At 46.0% G+C, this 15,929-nt stretch overlaps 1 long non-coding RNA gene across 1 annotated transcript; it reads right to left on the bottom strand.

The window, feature by feature from the left end:
* Window positions 1-11,911: 11,911 nt before the first annotated feature.
* LOC123822768 lies at window positions 11,912-14,215 on the bottom strand. The gene is made up of 4 exons (XR_006786416.1): window positions 13,996-14,215; window positions 12,614-12,725; window positions 12,329-12,517; window positions 11,912-12,163 (listed from the first exon to the last, which is right to left on the bottom strand). It is a non-coding gene; the product is annotated as an uncharacterized LOC123822768 (long non-coding RNA).
* Between the last annotated feature and the right edge of the window lie 1,714 nt (window positions 14,216-15,929).

Here is a 15,929-nt window from a genome sequence, read left to right as displayed (position 1 = left end):
ATAAAGAATCGTGCTCTGCCATCTCTCCCACGTGTGAGTTCTTTTCTGCAACACTAGGAATACAGAGTGTACAAAACCCCAGGCATGGAGCTTAGTGGCGGAAGCAGGTCTCACACACAGAACCAGATACATAGTGAAAGATGTGAGCTGTGCCAGGAAGAAAGAGGAGGGAGCCCCGAGAGAAGCTGACCTGCCCTCCTCATGTGGGAGGGACCCTGGAGGCGGTGCCACGGAAACAGAGACCGTGGGTGAACCTCAAGGACATTACGTTACACAAAACAAGCCAGACACAAAAAGACAAATACTGGCCGACCCCGTACATGAGGAGCCCAGCGCAGCAGGCTCACAGAGACGGGAAGCAGGAAGGTGGCTGCCGGGGGCTGGGTGGGAGGGAGTGGGGAGTTGCCACGCAATGAAGACAGAGTCTCTGCTGGAGAAGGTGCACAGGTTCCGTGGGTGGAGGGTGGTGATGGTCCCACAGTGGCGTGAATGTACTTAATGCCCCTGAACTACTGGACACTTAAAGCAGTTACGATGATGAATTGTAGGTTATGTATGTTTTACACACACATGCACACACATTCTGGCTGCCAGGTGGGGAACAGACTAGAAGGAGGGCAGACAGGGAGCAGCAGGTCCAGATGCAATGCTTTGCCGTCATGCAGGTGAGAGATGCCACTTTATTAGTCCCACTCAATGGAAATAGCTCCACTTAAAACGACCAGGGGAGTGTGCTCCGTGTGCCAGGACATCTGACTGGGGCGGTCAGTCCCGAGGAGGGCTGCGGGGAGCTCCTGCGCCAGCCACCGCGGGGCTGCCCGTGCTGCAATGAAGCCCGTGGACAAGTGGGATTCGAGCCCTCAGCCACTCAGCAGCTGGCTGTCTCCACGTCAGATAGGCTGGATCTGGGCCTGCCCATGTCCATCACCACAGACCCTTGAGGACGGAAGCTAAACACTGTGGCTGCCATCTCCCTGCATCTCCTGGGGCAAGCCCTTTCTACAGTGTTTGGCTTTGGTTGTTTAAACACAGAAGTGACTACATCGTGCCAGTTGTGTGCAGGCCCCCACACACGGCGGGCAGGTGGGAGATTTGGCTCCCCATGCGTCCCCAGGCCTTCCTGGGTCCGGTTCCAGGAGGACGACACCTCCCTCCCCGGGGAAATCTGGCCTTTCCCTCCCCTGCTCCTTGCCTCACCAGCCCAGGTGTGTGGGGTCCGGGTAGCTGTGCTCTTCCTAGACATCTTCACTGGCAGTGAGGCAGTTACAGAATTAGGAGTAAATACACTCATAAGGCTTGCTTTCCTACAAGCAGAATGTTCCGACTTATGAACAGGCCTCTAGACCTCGGCCGGCCCTCTTAGCCCTGCACCCCACTCCTTCACACGGAACCATTGGCTCCCTGTTTCCGGGATGGATGAAACCACAGGAAAGCACAGGCATCAGGAGCCTGCCTGTGCCCGCCTTCCCGTTCCAGAAGCCAGAGCTCGTGTATCAGTGCCAAGGCTGCGACAAACGCAGGCTTGACCACCAGATATGGAAGCAGAGGGAGCAGTCAGAGCCAGTTCTCCGGGCCCCCAGGGGACAACGACTCATTTTGCTGAGAGGAGAGGCGTGTCTGAGGGCTTCAGCTTCTCGCCACCTGGTTCTGTGACCATGGGCAGGTCAAGTCGCCATCGGGGCTTCAGTTTCTTCATCTGCAGACAAATCTAGGGGGTCGTAGAGTGCCCCCAAATCCAGGGCTCATGCACTACCCACCCCAAGTCAGCTGGTTGTCCACGGACCCCGGCATTGGAAAACCTGTGAGAGAAACATTTCACCCAGCTGTAACATCCCATGTCTATCTCCAAAACAACTTCACTTCTGACTCGCACTGGGTGGATTCCTGCCTCCACATTGACACTGACTCTGCCAGAAAGGCCACGCAGGGCAGCGGGAAAGAGCTGGCACAGGAGTCGGACCGAGGGGGCTTCAATTTCTGAGCCTATGGTTTGCAGCCTTGTGACGTCAGGCTCTCTAAGCCCCACTCTCTCATCTGGGAAATGGAGACACGGAACACCTTTCGGGTGACGGTAAGGAGAAACGACATGGCACATACCTCACGCAGGGCCAGGCACACGCACCTGTGGCACTCGTGGCACGTGGTTAACCTCAGCCTCTTGAGTCAGACAGAGTGGGGTTTGAATCCACTTCCACCACTTGTAGCTGTGAGCTCACTGGCAAGGACTACGTAAGACTTATTATTATTAGCAATTATTAGGGGAAGGACTTCAGCTGTGTGTACAGGTTAAGAGGGGCTTCTTGTTTTCAAGTGGGTTTTGAGGACAGTAATGATAAACCACGATGCTCAACAGAGCTCTGAGTTGCAAAAATGGGGCACAGGAACCTTGATCTAAAGGAGCAGGGGCTCCACCTGCAGCAACTGGACACAGGAGAGCCTTCCTCAGATACCATCCCAAGCTCCTTTCACCCGACAACCTCAGTGTCTTCCTTACTGACAAGGCTGCTTCTTGTGCCCAGAAAGCCAGTCTCCAGGGCAAGCCTCAGAGCGGCCCCTTCGGGGGTATATTGTCCCTAGTGAACACGGTGGTGGGCAAATCTGGGGCCTCCTGCACCCAGCGTGGCCGCCCACGGAGGCCAAGCCTGCTCCAGGGACACGGGCTGGCTGATGCCGTCTGGTCTCTGGGCGCAGCTGGGACAGGTGGGGTGAGACCATGGAGCCTGCTGCTGCGGCCCCGCTCCCCAGGCTGAGCAGCTGAGTTGCAGGAGAGGGGTCCAGTTGTGTCATTTCAAAGAGCAGATTGATAGTCCCAAGTATTGGTGTACCGTAATTGAGTAAACCTGTGGTGAATTTTCGCTCCCTTATAGGATTTGTAAGTTTTAACAAAAATAATGCTACAATGAACAATGTTCAGGCTTACAGTTTTTTTGCTTGCTGAATAACTTTTTCAGATAATACTAAAGGAGTAGGATTTCTGTTTCAAAGGACATACATAGCTTTCTAGATTTTGCTAAGTGTTACCTTTATACTTTCTAAAAGAGTCATATTTCCTTAATATTAGTATAATGGATTATGTTTCGGTTATCTTACTATATAACACACCACTCCATAAGTTAGTGGCTTAAAAGGGCCGGCATTTCATTACCCCTCGTGGTTCTGAGGGTCGAACGGCCGAGCTGGACAGCTGGCAGCTCTGAGGTTGGTCTCACTCAGGGTCTGCCGTTCAGCCCCAGTCATGTCCTCAGAATTTGGTATTAAATCTACAGGTTCTGGTAAATTAACTGCTGAACTAGGCACGAGGGAGAAGGCAAAGAATTCAAAAGCTTGAGAAGAAAAGATTGCTTTTAAGATCAGATATTTCAGTCTACAGCTTCTCCCTCCCCCTGCCCACCCCAGTTCCTGGGAAGGATGAAGCCGAAAGCATCACAGGGCAAAGTCAGAATAGGGATCCAAAACCCAGGCGAGGGGTGGGTTTCAGGAGCACGAAAGTCTTTTTGTTTTCTTTTTTCCCACATTTTTTATTGTTGTTCAGCACGGTTGTCTCCGTCCCTGCCCCCCGACTTCCTACCCTTGATCCTACCCCCTTTGGTCTTGTCCATGTGTCCTTTATCCATGTTCCCGAAAACCCTTCTCCTTTTCTCACCATTATCTCCCACCTCCCCTCTGGTTACTGTCGGTTTGTTCTTAAAGTCTTCCTTTAATTATTCCAAGAACCTTGTTTCAGCTAGAAATGAAGAGGGTTCCAGCTTCCCCTGAAGCAGTGGAAATAGAATGCTTATGTGAATTTCTGAATTCCTTCTGTCCCCACATCTGGGCATACCATTAATAATTACTACTTTCTTTTTTAAGCACCACTTCTGCAAAGCAGGAGTGTCACCAATATAGGAGGCAGCCCTGAAACAGAGACCATGATGTATAAATAGCCCCTCTGAAAGCCCAACAAAGGGTAGGCTGTACCCTCCTCACAGGCATTGGTATTTCAAATAGGCTTCAGCGCCTCTGGAAGCAAAGTTCTATCTTATCACCACCCCCACCCCACCCTGCTTCCTCCACATTCCACCCGTCTCTTCACCAGCTCCCTCCCACTTCCCACCTCTAAACAAAAGAACAGCAGGAAAAGCTCAAATATACTTTCATAAGGTCTACAGCAGCAGCAGGGCTCTTGGCTGAGAATTCTGGAAGGAATGTGGGGCTTAGCAGAGGGCTGTGGCATCAGCCCTATGGTTAGGAAGTCAGCAGTGGCTTAAGATGGCAACTGTAAGAGTTCCAAATGATCTACCAGTCAAAAACCCATCTCCTCCCCGTGGAGCGGACCGGCCACATGGACCAGAAATTCTCCTGCGGGGGGTGGGGGGGGTGGTGACAGAGGAGAAGAAGGCAGAGACAGGTCACAGGTGAGAAGGCAGCATTGAGACAGGGAGAGGATGGAGAGTCCTTGTAGTGAGTGAGATGAGACCAGGGGTGGCAAGGTGACAGTGACCATGGGCAGGGACCATCGGATGTGAAGGCACCAACCCTCCTGGCCAGCGGAAGGCTTTCTCGTTGGGCAGACCCAACATTAACGGTTCATTTGCAGTGGTTTCCACACCGCCAGTGTATGGGAACCCTGAACCTGCCGATCCTACAGCACTTTGAGTAATGTTAGCCTAAAACGATAATGGCAATAATATTGTCGTGTCTAATTTTTGTCAACTTAACCACTTGAACAGTATGTGTCCAGATCCCTTTGCTAAAGCTCTGCCCCAGCACTACAGGTGCCCAGGCTGCCCGTGCCACCTCTGGCTCTGCTCTGGGCTTGGGCAGCAGCCTCTTCGCCATCTGTGTCTGTGCTCAGGGGCTCGTGCTCTGTGGTGATGTCCGTCCATAAAGACAGGGTGGTGGGACCTCATCGCCAGGGTTGTCGTGAGGACCGAGTCCAGCCACCAAGTGAAGAACTTGGAGCTGGACTTTAATCAAAGGCAGCTAATAGGTGTCCTTGCTCCCTGGAGCAGAGAGCTCAGCTGCTCCTTCAGCCACAGCCCCATAACCTGGATGTAAGTCAGAATCAACTTATGGATCCTTTCCAAGCCCTCTCTTGAAATAGGGCTTCTGGATCAAGGCCATTCAAATTATTAAGCCATAATATTGCTCAGAAGTAAGTATTTTGAGGGGACCAGGGGCCAGGAGATTAATAACATCTCACATTTGTATATTACTTTGGGGTTTCCAAATTATTTAGTGTGTTTTATTTCATCCTTACAATTCTGTGATGCTATTACTCCACTTCACAAATGAAGAGGCCAGGGTCCAGAGAATCAAAATTAATTTCTCAAGGAACAGGAGGTACAATGTGGAGTCAGTTAATCCGGGTCCTCTGACCCTCACTGTGGAGCTTGGTCCCCCACACTTCACACGAGGAATTCTGAGAATTAAATAAACACTGATATAAATATTCCTTCATAGGACGTTACATTCAGTATCACCTTCTTAGCAGTGTTTTTGAGAGGTGGAGAAAATTCTGGGATAATAATTCACTTTCAGTAAGACCTAAGTATATATTCCATGTGAGAATAATAAGAAATCACTATCATTATTACCACATAAATAACAGACCACAGTATTATTTGAACAATCATCCATCAACGGCAGGTAAGAGCATGAACTCTGGAGACAGACCTAGGTCCTCATCCCAGCTCCGCCAACTCTCAGCTTATAATCTTCAACAGCTAACTTAACCACTCCTGCCTCCATCTCAGGGTTTTTATGAGAACCGAGTCAATATATGTGAAGTGCTTGGAAGAGTGCTTTGCACACACAGTAAGCTGCGTACATGTGTCTGTGTATGTTATATCACCACTAATGTACATACGAGGTCTGTCTGGGAAAAGTCCAACCATTGTTAACATAACAAGAACAGTTTTCGGACCTCAGTGTAACCTAGCAGCCAAGGAGAGTGGACTGGAATGCGCATGTGTGAACTGCAATGACTTCACTGTACTAGTCAGTGGGGGCGGGGGACACCACTGAGTGAGCGTGTGTACTGTGTGGCCACTGCATTCAAAGTGACTGAGCATCCCCTGGCTGGTGTGGCTCATTGGATTAAGCACTGGCCTGTGAACTGAGAGGTCGCTGGTTCAATTCCCAGTCAGAGCACATGCTTTGGTTTTGGGCCTGGTCCCTGGCTGGAGGCCTGTAAGAGGCAACCAACTGATGTTTCTCTCTCATATCGATGCTTTCCTCCCTCTCCCTTCCTTCCCCTCTCTCTGAAAATGAATAAAATTGAAAAAAAAAATGAGCAAGTCAAGCAAGCAATCTCCATCAAATTTTGCATTAAGCTTGAACATTCCTCTGCAGAAACTATTCAGAGGATTCAGAAGGACACAGCTATGGGCAACTGGTTGGCAGCTTCACCACAACAACATCCCCACTCATGCACCAAGTCTCGTGCAGAGATTTTTTTGGCAAAACATCAAATCACCTAAGTGACTCAGCTCCCTTACAGCCCAGATTTAGAGACCTGTGATTTCTGGCTTTTCCCAAAACTAAAATCAGCTTTGAAAGGGAAGAGATTTCAGACCACCAATGAGATTCAGGAAAATATGACAGGGCAGATGACGGTGACTGGGAGAACTGTGTGAGGTCCCAAAGTGCCTACTTTGAAGGGGACTGAGGCGTCATTGTCCTGTGTACAATGTTTCTTGTATCCTTCCTGTATCTTCTTCGATAAATGTCTCTATTTTTCACACAGTACATGGCTGGGTACTTTCTGCACAGGCCTTGTACACGTGTTATAGTGTTATTACTAATGTGTGTATATGTATGGTATATATGTTATATCATGATCACCTGTGTGAGCTCTGGAGCCTTCCAGCTGGGGCCAGGCGGGAGCTGTAGGAGGCCTGAACTCAGACCCGGACTCCTGTATGTGGAGAATGTTTTCTGACCCACAATCCTCTTTCTCAAAAACAAGATAGAATCCCTCCATCGGAGAGACCAGAGAGGAGGTATCTGTGAAAATGAAGCTCAACAATGAATTCACACAGCGTGTCGGTCACAGTCCTCGTCTCGGAGGCAGAAGAAGCCCAAAGGCCTGTGGCGGAAGCAGCTCTGGGGCTGCCAGAAGGGGAGCCAGGCTGGGAAGTGACAGGCAGTGCTTGCTGCCTGAGCACCAGGATTTGCTGCCGCCTGTGCCCTCCTGATATGTATGCATGGCTGGGTCATCCGGGTTTGTGGCTACAGTATCATTTCTAAGAAGGTGCTGAAGCTAAAAACTAGACCGCAGGCAAATGCAGCACAGTGCCCAGTGCTGCCACCAGCCACACCCCTCTGGCCCAAGTCAGGTGCAGCGCCAACTCGGGGTTGTTCTTTGGCACGTTGCTTTCCAGGGTTACGTGACTCCTGTGTGCTCACTTTGTCCGGGGCCCTTGTCTAACTGTTGGTGCTTGGCTCACAAACCCCTTCTGCTGTCAGTGCCTCTCCTGTGCAGGTCTGTCGCTCCCAATGGTTGAGGGTGCTGTCCCTTAGGAAGCTCATGGGTCATTTGTCATGGAGTTAGGGACAAAATTCACCAGAACTCCTCGAAAGCCTGACTCCTGTTCAGCAAAGCATTTTCAGGGCATGTAAGGATGATTCAGGAGTAGCATTACCCTGTCAACCCTTAAACCAGGGAGATGAGATTTTCTTCACGAAAGAGTCTAACAATGACAGAGTCGATGTTCTCATGTAATCTGCAGTGGTCATGTCCTGATCCAGCCCCCCCCAGAGCACGTGATGCAAAAGCACTTTGGAGGTGAAGGATCATCTCTGGCACATCCTCCTCTCGTGAAAATATTTTAGACGTTTGAAAAAAAGAAGAAATATAAAATCTTATGGAACAATAAACTTCACTGTTTATACATGTGAATTTATAAAAGAAATTCAATTTATGCACAGGCTGAATTTATAAAACATCTGAAACTGACTTATATACAACCTAATGCAATACTTAGCTGTTTTAATTTTCATTTTATACAATATTCTATCAGTTGTAACCAAAATGGTACCTTAAAATTATGACAACTTTAAAACATAAACTCCATGACAATTCAACTATATTTTTAAATTGCCAAGGCAAAGGTGTAGGATCTGAGCGCTCAGAGTCCCACAGGACACCGACTCCCTGAGGAAACATATTCTGATCTAACCCCGCACAAACTGAAATAAGTATAAACTGCTTTTTTGCATAATAAAATTTTAGCAAAATAAAAACATTATTCATATTTAACATCCTAATGACCATATTACAGGTCATTGAGATAAAATAGATGCAATACTAAGAATAGAAATTTAGCCCTGGCTGGTGTGGTTCAGTGGATTGAGTGCTGGCCTGCAAACCAAAAGGTTGATGGTTCAATTCCCGGTCAGGGCACGTACCTGGGCTGTGGGCCAGGCTCCCAGCTGGGGGTGTGTGAGAGACAACCTATTGATGGTTTTTTGCATATTGATATTTCTCTCTTTCTTTCTCCCTCCCTTCCCCTCTCTCTAAAAAATACATACAATCTGGCCCTGGCTGGCATAGCTCAGTGGATTGAGCGTGGGCTGTGAACCAAAGTGTCGCAGGTTCGATTCCCAGTCAGGCACATGCCTGGGTTGCAGGCCACGGCCCCCAGCAACCACACATTGATTGATGTTTCTCTCTCTCTTTCTCCCTCCCTTCCCATGCTAAAAACAAATAATAATAAAAATTTTTTTTAAATACATACAATCTTTAACAAAAAGAATAGAAATTTGGTAAAATTATAATCTTATTCATATAATAAGATTTTCCCACAAATGTTTTAATTACTTTATTAACATCATGTTTCCTTTGATTTTTAAATAGCCTATTAATATATAATATCAATACATACTATAAAATTTATATACCATAAAAACTTATTTTAAGTCTAGAATTCAACATTTTATAAATTTATGGAGTTGTGCAACCATCACTACAATCTAATTTTAGGACACTTTCGTCACCCTAAAAACACTCTTCTATTTACAGTCGTTCCCCATTCCCACTCTCTGCTCTAGGCAACCACGAATCTACTGTTTGTCTCTCCGCATTCACCACAGTGAATGCTCCTCTGTGATGGGCTTCTGTCACTGACCACATTTCTGGGGGTGCCCACACATCAGTGCTTCCTTCTGCTCCGCGGCCAGATGGCGTCCTGCTGCACAGGCACGCCCATTATGTTCCTCCGGGCATCGGTGGATGGACATTTGGCCCCCTCTCCTTTTTGGCTAATGTAAATAATGCTGCTATGAACATTCATGTACAAGTTTTGGTGTGTACACGCATTTTCATGTGTCCTGGCTAGATACCTAAGAGTGAGATTTCTGGGGTATATGGTAAGTCTATGAACATTTAAAGAAACTGCCAAACTTTTTTTCAAAATAATTGAACCATTTTAAATCCCATCAGCAATTTAGAAGGCTATCAATTTCTACACATCCTTGCCAACACTTGGTATTGTCTTTCTTGTTGATTCTAGCCATCCCAGCGAGTCTGAATTGGAATCTTACTGTGATTTTGATTTGTATTTCTCCTACAATTTTAAAATCTTTAAATCAATCCATCATTCAAAACTTTTTATTAATCCTTTTATGGTCACCACACTTCTATTTTAAATTCAACTACTCAGTTTCCTTAAAAAGGTAGTAACTAAACAATGTATACATATCCATAGGCTACTTGTAAACAAATGATTCATTCCATCAAAGAAGCCTAGGAAAATTAAGCAATGCTATAACAGGCTAAAGGTATTAAGAAAAATGAATTAAAGTAACAGAAAATAAGGAAGATTCCTTTTATAACCCAGTTTTAAATCACATTACAAGTAAGAAAATAAAAAGTTACAGAAAGTGATTAGTTTAAAATCAGGGAAACTTCAGCCAACCCGATCTGACTGACTGTTGCTCCTACAAGGCTTGCCTGTGTCCTTTCCGTGGTGACACACACTGTCACGGTCACGTCTGCTGTTGATAACTTGAAGAGCTAACATTTTTGGAGCACTTCCGTGCACCACGAACTGAGTGTGTTTGTACGTCTCTGTGTATTTTTTAAATGCTAACAGGATCACGTGGAATAAGTTTTTATTACCCCTGAGTAACAGGTGATGAAACAGGTTTACAGAGAGCACCTTCACCAAAGACACGCGGCGGCCAAACCAGCTGCCCTGCCGCTGGCTCCGGGTCTGCACGCCCATGGTGAGCCTCGCCGGGCAGCGGCGGTCAGCCACGTGGCTCTCCAGACCTCTCCCCAGAGGCAGAGCTCTCCCTTGTCCTGTTTTCCCTCTCCAGCTTTGTTACAGTAACAGTAGAAATGCGTTTCTGCGTTTTGTCCTTTCATCTACGCTGTTGCCTTTGCCTGACGAAGTTCACTAGTGAGCCCTCTGGCCACACTCGCGATGGCCTGGCATAACCCGATCTTGAGTGAAGTGCAGCCCCTGTCATGCGAGCTGTCACTCAGCAGCTTGGTCCCCATCCAAGAAAGCAAGTGAGCTAGAGGCCAATTATATAAAGAATAACTTCAAATCCCTTCCAATTCATAATAAATAAAATTAAATAAGCACAATCAGTGGCAACTTTTATGACTAAATTATTAATATAAAAACCTACCCACACTAGTGCATCACGTGATGGTTGAGTGTGAAGGAGGACACTATTAGTTGCCAACAGCTACCAATTATAGTCTATAAATAACGCGTCATGGCAGAAGGCACACATGGTTTCCCTCCACTAGCCCACGTCACTCTGTTACTTGCTCTCATAGTACTAATTTAAAGTTGCAGCTATAATCACACAGAGATCTGTTTTACATTTTACGATGTCTGGGTTTTTTGGTTTTTTTTTCACAATGAGTATTAAAACCAAAACATTTGACCAAGTCAGTCACAAAAATCAATCAATCATGTACAAAAAATTAAAGAAGTGTTTGGACTGGGTTTTCTACTGTGCTGTGTGAACTTTCTGTCGTAGAGGCAGAGAGGTCATCCAGTGATACACGTGTCGTCACTTACTAGTCCCTCTGACGACGTGGTGCAGGTTAGCTGAGTGCAGGCTGCAGGTGGAGATCCCGTGCATAGCAATCGATACGAGGAAACCCAAAGAGCTTGTCATGGCTGCTTTATGAGACACAGACTCTCTTTAATTTCTCATAAATCACTCAGACTTTCTGTACTTTTGATTCAGTAATTGTAAATTACTATAGTAGTAAACATGCTACTTAGCATAGAAAATTGTTTCAACAAAAGATGCCGACCTGGAGACTTAGAAAGATTTCTCCTAAAACTGTAACAAAATATCTAGTGGGCTCCAACTAAGTACTCTCAGCCCTGAGTCATAAAAGTAAAGGAAAGCCTCGACAAGACACAAAGTCCTGCACCCAAGTACACACACTTAATTCAAAGAAAGGCTGCTTTCTCTTGTTTCAGAGACCATTTGCAAAGGCTTAGTTGTGCATTTTACAGCTCACAACTGTTCAGCAAATACTTACTGTAGGTTGGCAAAGCAGGCTGCAGGCAGGCTGCTAGAGGCCACACACAAGACACAATACCAGGAAAAGCGCAAAACCAGGAAAGGCGCAATGCAGTGTGCCTTTAAGGAGCTGACAGTGCAGAGGGCAGGACATGCCAAATATTCAAGTAACTTGATTAGGAGATGGGAAAAAAAAAGAAATGACACAGAACAAGTATATGTAAAATGACAGGGGTCCAAGGACGAGAAAAACTCATCAGTCGGGCTAAGGGGAGGCTTCATGAAGAGGTGGTACTTGAGCTAGAGCTTGAAAGATGGCTCTGGATTCCACACAGCATGTGGGGCACGAATATGCACTGAGGTTAGGAATCAGCAGGTAGTCATCTGTCTGCTCAGGAGCAGTGGGCAAAAAGAGGGTTAAAGCTCTGAAGACGTGTGGTTGCAATGAACACTAAGTTATCATAAGAAAATCTACCCAAGCAGTACCTCAAGACAGGAAATGAAGACCAGAGGACCCACGGGAACTGGAATAGAAAGTTAGATATGAAGGCTCCTACCCTCTCATTTCTCACGGGGCCTCATGGTCTCTTGTCTTTCTGCGTGGTGCTTTCTGCACATCTGTTTCATTCCCCCTGCAGACCGATGCATCTCCGTGGTGTGAACTCCAGGATGCCTGTGGCACTGCCTACATTGCGAAATAAACAACTTTATAAGACTTTTCAGTTCAAGCACTTTGTTGGTTAGGAGCAGGTCCAGCTGAAAATAAAAGCTTGTTTTTCTCTCACAATCAAGAACTGCGGGCATGGTGGGTGGTGGTGTGAGGACCCACACTCCGGCCTCATTTCCCTACCGAGCATGGTTTCCACTCCATTTTCTTCTCATGCTCCAGGGCGCCATCCAAACTCCAGCTGCCACATCCACCTTTCAGTCAGCAGAGTGGAAGAAGGGGAGGAGAGCAATTCTCCTTCTGAGGGAACTTTCTGGAAGTGCACATATCTGCTCATTTAGGGTGACTGTAAATGCCATCTGAACTGGAACCCTTGTGAGAATGAAAGAGAATGCTATTAATAATTATACCAGAATAACAGGTATAAACTAAAATTCCCCCATAACCTACTTGGAATAATTCACTTACGTGTATAAACATGTATTTCATTGGCCAGAACTTGGTCATGTGGCCACACTTATCTGTTAGGGAGACTGCACATGCTGTCTTTATTCTGGGAAGCTATGTGCTCAGCTAAAACCTGGCAAAGAGAAGTGTGCATGTCCAATTAGTATCTCTGCCACAAGTACCCTTGGATACCCAGCAAAGCTCCCATCTCAAGTTTGCAAGTTGTTACATCCTGCAGGCTGGCTTCCTGTTGGTGAGGCCCCCACCCTGGCCAGCCAACTGTGAACAGGAAGATGGCGCAGGGGCAGGACCTTGGGATTGCAGGGCTCCCCTTCGAGGGCCCAGGAACAGGGGCACAGCCTGAGAAAGGGGCCAGGGTGGTACAGGCAAAGTGACTGACTTGTCAAATACAATAGGCTACTGAGAGCTGCAGAGGGGCATACACACTGCAGTGGAAAATTACAAGCAATGCAGGCGGCAGGCCGTGGAAATCGCCAGTTTTTTAGCAAGGAAATGGTGTGAAGGGCGGTCCTCTAGTTAAATAAGGTTATCCTGGCTGTGCGTGTGGGCTGATTTGGAGTAAGGTGAGGTGAAAAGCTAAGAGCCCCCTTCAACCTCTACATCAGGCCAGGTGACACTGAATTTGACGTTGAGTAGAACTTGAAAAGTGGGGGAGTACTCTTAAAGCTGGGTGGGCAATTATAGCAACAAGAACGGGTGGCTGACAGTATAATGGCAAGAGAGGACTAAGAAAATCTGTAAAAAGTAGAATTACAAATTCAAAATCCTTGACAGTTTGGGCCATGTAGCAGAGTTTAGTCCTTCAAGAGAAAACATGGGGTGACACCAGCGTTAAAGCACAAAACACATACACAGAAGTCCGGGGCCATCTCGTTTGCTTACACAGAAATGCAACAAGCATTGAAATGCAACACTGGGTTCTGCCCAGCATCATGCTCTGAATGTAAAGAAACCCAAGTGTGGAAACTTAAGAAGAGGGTTCTTTGGCAATTTTGAATAATGAATGGGAAAATTACACCACAATGTTTGAAAGTGAACTACACAAAGAAGCTTCCAGAAGTTAGAGCCCCTGCATGGGGATTTTTTCAGCATCCTTCGCACATTATTTTTGACTTAGCCAAGCATGGAGTCTATTTTAAAGCTCCCAATTTGAAAATCATGGAAGCTTTATAAAGTCCTCCACCTGCACATCTTTTTAAGAACATGATTCTTTATTCTCTGAAGGATATAAAAACTTTGTGAAGCTGTCACTATCAATAGGGTAAAAAAAATAATGGTTCACAAAGAAGAAACAAATTGCATCTTCGAAGAAGTTTGTCGAAGCGCTTGTTAAAAGCTATAACCTCTGATGTTAACTAAAGTTAACCCATTCTGACCCTCACCGTGGCCTTTCACCTCTTCTTTCTTCTGCTTCCTGTGGCTGCTGGAGGCAGCCGGCTCAGGCCTTGGAAAAGCCTTCTCTGTTGCACACAAAGGCCCAGCCTTCCTGCTACCCCGTCAGCAGGCCTGGAATCGACCGTGGGGTCAGCACCTGTGCAGAGGAGCAGGTGACAGTGGCCCGCCGGCCTCCTTCCAGAGCAAGTTGTGAGTGTCTACCCTTCAACCACCAGGCTGCCATGTCAGGCATTCAAGCTACTGAAGTTCAGGTTCTCTTTGTGAATGCAGACTTTAAACAAATTAATCCATTGCTGTTCAACTGACTGTAAAATTAGTAGATTTACTGTTGCAAAAAAAAAAAAGAAGAAGAAAGAAGAAAAACTAAGAGCTTTCACTTCCACTTTGGTAAGGTCACAGATGCGTCCTAGGCTGCCAACAAAACAGCCTTTAAAATCTTTGTAGCAACTTCAGGGGAGGGTGGGGGAGGCAGTCAACGAGGACTGAAAAGTACAGTGGAAAGTCTTCCCCATACGGTGAGCATGAAAAACTCCACATTTGAGGACCCTTTCCAAATGGAACAATTTACCTAGAATTCCATTTCTCTTGAAGGCGGAAAAAACTGAAAGTACAAATTTGTTTGATGACTAACATTATATTTGCCTTCCATAAATATCCTTGGGGCTAAAATGTCTCATGGTGATGTTTAAAACCTTCCTGGGTTTTATTTAAAGTAGAAAATGCTGATTAATAATTTGGTTCTGTTTTACTTTGCTTTACACAGTAGTAAACATTGTACATTTTGTATGTTTCCTGCACTAGCTCTTTGTATTTCCAAATGATGTTCCATGATGGCGAAGAAAATTATTTTCATTAAGTATTTCAAAATGACCAAAATTATCTGAATCCCCCTGAAACTCCATACCTTTAAAATGAAAACACACAGCTTTGTTGTTTTTCCAAAGGAGACTTTGGAAACTATTTTCTGTTTCATTTAGTTGCACGAGAATTTTCACAGAAGATAAGTGGGCCTTCCATATATAAACTCTCTTTTATTTAGCAGGCAGGAGAGCTTTTCAATAAATTCCTTAGAATATGTCATTCATTTTAGACAAATTTATTTTGCTCACTCACATCTACCATCATGTTCTGACTAATCAGTGCCATCAGTTTGTTACAAGAGAAATGATTAATCAGGAGTCTAATGTCATGGGAAATCTTACACATAAAAAAAGGTATTCTGAATCTAAAACTAATTCCAGAGTACATGAAGGGTTTTAACACAGATGTAGTCACCACACGTTCTCCAGCTCTTCTGGGGACGCGGCATCAGTAGCCACAGGCGAATCTGAGGCACTTAAAGGAAAAGATCCCCTAAGTCCCTATAAACATTGAATGAGCTGCTGATGCAAGTTAAATCACCTTGCCTGGAGTTTCTTCTTCTTTCTTCTATCTTCTTTCTTCTTCCTTCTTCCCCTTCCCCTCCTTCTCCTCCTCCTTCTTCTTCATTGTAGAAATGTTTACATGTTTGCAATGGATTAAGCATACTTCTGCCTGAGGACAAATGGTAGAGATCTGGTAAGAAGCTTCCCACTTTCAGATATGAGGACAGACACCTGGTATTAGGCTGAGGGTATCTTCAGGATGTTTTGATGAGTTATCCTGCTTCCCTTGCTTTCTGTGTCCCTTTGACACACTTGTAAACATATACTCAGGGGAGCATGGATCAGTCAGTTATTAGACTGGCACTTAGGTGAGGAGAAAGTTGCTGCCACTTAAGACAACTGCCCTTGGCTAGGTTTAGTTGGCACTGCAGATGAGGAAACAAGTCCAGCCTTAAAAAGCTCTGTGAGAGCAAAAACCAAGTGGAGGCGTCCTCGTCAAGTCCACTCTGTGTCCTCATCAACTCCCAAGCCTGGCACTTTAGGCACTGAGTATTTTT

The sequence above is a fragment of the Phyllostomus hastatus genome, unplaced genomic scaffold, assembly GCF_019186645.2.
Source record: "Phyllostomus hastatus isolate PE091 unplaced genomic scaffold, TTU_PhHast_1.1 phas_contig_41, whole genome shotgun sequence".
Classification (NCBI taxonomy): domain Eukaryota; kingdom Metazoa; phylum Chordata; class Mammalia; order Chiroptera; family Phyllostomidae; genus Phyllostomus; species Phyllostomus hastatus.
This window is presented reverse-complemented; position numbering and strand designations above follow the sequence as displayed.